Here is a 3505-nt window from a genome sequence, read left to right as displayed (position 1 = left end):
GTGACTAGTAATGTGTCACACATGACATGCAAAGTATATTTGTAGGCAGGAATCCATCAGATTAAGTTGGTAACTCTCCTTCAGGCAACTCCATATACAGTCAGAATTAAGCTCAAATACTTTCATATAATTAGAAACGTTACCTTTATTAATGTTCCGAGTTTCTACAACAAATACAGGAAAGTTTAATTTTTAGTGTGATAGGAGGAATGTATGTAGTTCAGGAAAAAGGTTATCATAACCTTAAATTGGTTGAGGTGATATGCAATATTTCTAGGAGCCTTTCCACTTAATCTGTATGAAATAAACATATCAAATTGTGAGCATAAATTTATATATTAAAGAAACATTTGATAAGTAACTAAATGAATAAGGACAGCAGCTCTTAGTTGAAGTGGTGGGTGGCTCTTAAAAGAGCCTTTGTGTTGTTGGGATGAACAGCGGGTTTACTTGGAGCTGGTGTACTTGGTCACGGCCTTGGTCCCCTCTGACACGGCGTGCTTGGCCAGCTCACCGGGCAGCAGCAGGCGGACGGCGGTCTGGATCTCCCTGGAGGTGATGGTGGAGCGTTTGTTGTAGTGAGCCAGACGGGAAGCCTCACCGGCGATGCGCTCAAAGATGTCGCTCACGAAGGAGTTCATGATGCCCATGGCCTTGGAGGAGATACCGGTATCGGGGTGGACTTGCTTCAGGACCTTGTACACGTAGATAGCATAGCTCTCTCTCCTGGTCCTCTTCCTCTTCTTTCCGCTCTTGGTGGCTTTAGACACGGCTTTCTTTGAGCCCTTCTTGGGCGCTTTGACGGTTTCTGGCATGTTGATTTAGGTCGGACTCCCTTGAATCGGATAATCCTCCACCACTGAGAATGGTTATTTTATATGTAATTTATGCAAATAGAAGTGTGCTGTTGCTCGCACAGGATTGGCTGAGTTGTTGTGCTCCAGACTGAGCATGCGTCAACATGAAGGTAACCGTATGTATCAGATATTAACTTTAATGTTAATATTACGCCTGTCACTCTTCTACCTGTTTTGCCATGATTTAGTTTTACATTTAGATTTAGTTAAGACATCTATCTCCAGCTGGGTTTTAATAATCACAGTCACATCATCTGTGTAAGCGACGGCAGTAACTTTGTGTGCATGCCGACACATGTTCCAGAAATGAGTCAGTCAGAGTTGATCATTTTAATTAAAGGACTGATGGCTAAGATGTGTAAAGCAGCACTCAAAGGACAGCCCTGCTTCACGCCTCTCTCCACTTCGAACGGCTCTGTTAAAACTCCATGGACATCACAACACTTGATTTAACATACAGATATTCAACTACCTGCTTAGAATAAAGGTTATCATGTTTGTTCTTCATATATTATTTCATCTATCAAATCTATTCATAGTTATTTTGGAAAGTATTTTATAGCTTTTATTCATAATAGTAGTTTAATGTTACATCCTGTTTTATTTTGGTGTTTCCTGTTTACCCCTCTGATTATCTGATTGGCAGGCACCTGTGCTGAAGTGGGCTGAGTTTATATAGGTAGGCTCTTTTGTTCAGTTCTCTCACTCTCCATCCTGCTGCAGCAGCACCTTGGTGGTGCTTGGTATGTGGTTTTTCAGTTATCCACTAATTCTTCAGTGAACTTCTCTCCTGGTATTGTGTTCATTATGTTCAGTGTTTCAGCCAGCGGTAACATCCAGGATCAAAACCTAGTCCTTTGTGTCTAATTAGTTAGTGAGGCCATCTATGTGTAGCCACATGAGGTAGTTTGTTGAACTTGCCCAGTTGAGTAAGCCGGCGGGTGCTGGAGAGACCAGCACCACTTTCTTATTTTTGTGTGATAGCCCTGGGGTGGCCCATGGCGTGCCCAGGTGCATCACTGAAGATAAATAGGTAAAGTAAGATAGTAATCCTGCAGGTAGATTAGGAACTGGGTTAGTTCTAGAGTAGGAGGTTAGACATGTTAAAATCACATTTTAAGAGTAGCATGTGGCTGCCCATGATGACCTGTGAGGCTTTGTGTGTGAGTGAGCTGTAGTTAAGATATTTAGGATTTAATGTCGAGCGTTCAAAGTTTCACTTGTTTTAGTCTTGTACCTTTTTGTGTGATGCTAATAATTTAGAAACCTTTGAGTTTTGTCTATGGTGTAGCTCTGCTTTTATGTTTTTCATGTATGTCGAAACATTCATGAACACATATAAACATACAGCAAAATATTACTAAGTAGAATACAAATTATGAAAAGGTGTTCCAGTTCTTTCTGTCAATGTCCAGGATGTTGGCAGGATGTGTTTGTTGTCCAGGGTTCTCCTCCGCCGGAGGTCAGTGAGAGTTTGTTTGATGACTGAGTTACTGTAGAAAACTGTCTGATTTTTTATCATGATGCATCTAGATGTCCATATTTTATTGCACACAATGCTGATGATGAGTTGATACAGTTCCTTATGTTTAGGAGGCATCGTCTCCTCCTACAGTCCATACATAACTGAATTATAATTTATATTACACTTGAGACAAAACATTTTTAAAATACTCCAGACTTCTTGTGCTCTGTTGATTAAAAGATGTTTTTGAGTCTCGTCCTCATCACAATAAATCATTGGACATTTTTTGGTGGTGACATAACAACTCCAAACAACTACAGCTCTCACAGGAAGTCTGCCTACAGATATGAGCCATCGGACATCTCTGATGCTGTCTGACAGATTTTTATTTCTTAATATTTGGATCACTTCTGTGCTTTTTTCTTCACTTAAGTTTTTATATTTAACCCTCCTCTTATGTTCATTTGTCAGGAACAATGATGTTCCTGACAAATGAATGCATGTTTAATTATCCAAAAGATGTCAGAAACAAAGGGTGAAATCATAATAAGCATTGTTAATATTTAATTACTAACTATTCTATCAATATTTAGTGCAATGGTGTTCCTTAGAAACATAGCCCTGCCTGTCTCTGCATCCCAAAGACTGGCTGTCGATTCATCCTTCGACTTATAGACCTCAGCCAGGATGAGGAGCCCCAGATACGCATCTCAATGTGTTTTGTCCAGCTTCTTCCACTTCTCCCCAAAAACACGCCTCCCTTCTAGATTGGTCATTTCCAGAATGATTTTCTGAATTGAATTAGGCATGACCAGCTCAAAAGCTGACTTGATGTCTGTCACACGAGTCACTGCCATCCTAGTGGGCCCTGGCACTGTCTTTATTATGTTTTCTCCAGACAGTTTTGCCTGGCGCATACAGTGCATCCGGAAAGTATTCACAGCGCTTCACTTTTTCCACATTTTGTTATGTTGCAGCCTTATACCAAAATGGATTAAATTCTTTTTTTTCCTCATAATGACTTGAAAAAAGTTTTTTTGAGATTTTTGCAAATTTATTAAAAATAAAAAACCTGAGAAATCACATGTACATAAGTATTCACAGCCTTTGCTCAATACTTTGTTGATGCACCTTTGGCAGCAATTACAGCCTCAAGTCTTTTTGAATATAATGCCACAAGCTT

General features: G+C 39.9%; 1 pseudogene; it reads right to left on the bottom strand.

The window, feature by feature from the left end:
* Positions 1-446: 446 nt before the first annotated feature.
* On the bottom strand, positions 447-953 carry LOC139295832 (histone H2B 1/2-like; annotated as a pseudogene).
* Between the last annotated feature and the right edge of the window lie 2552 nt (positions 954-3505).

Source organism: Enoplosus armatus, chromosome 13 (assembly GCF_043641665.1).
Source record: "Enoplosus armatus isolate fEnoArm2 chromosome 13, fEnoArm2.hap1, whole genome shotgun sequence".
NCBI lineage: Eukaryota > Metazoa > Chordata > Actinopteri > Centrarchiformes > Enoplosidae > Enoplosus > Enoplosus armatus.
This window is presented reverse-complemented; position numbering and strand designations above follow the sequence as displayed.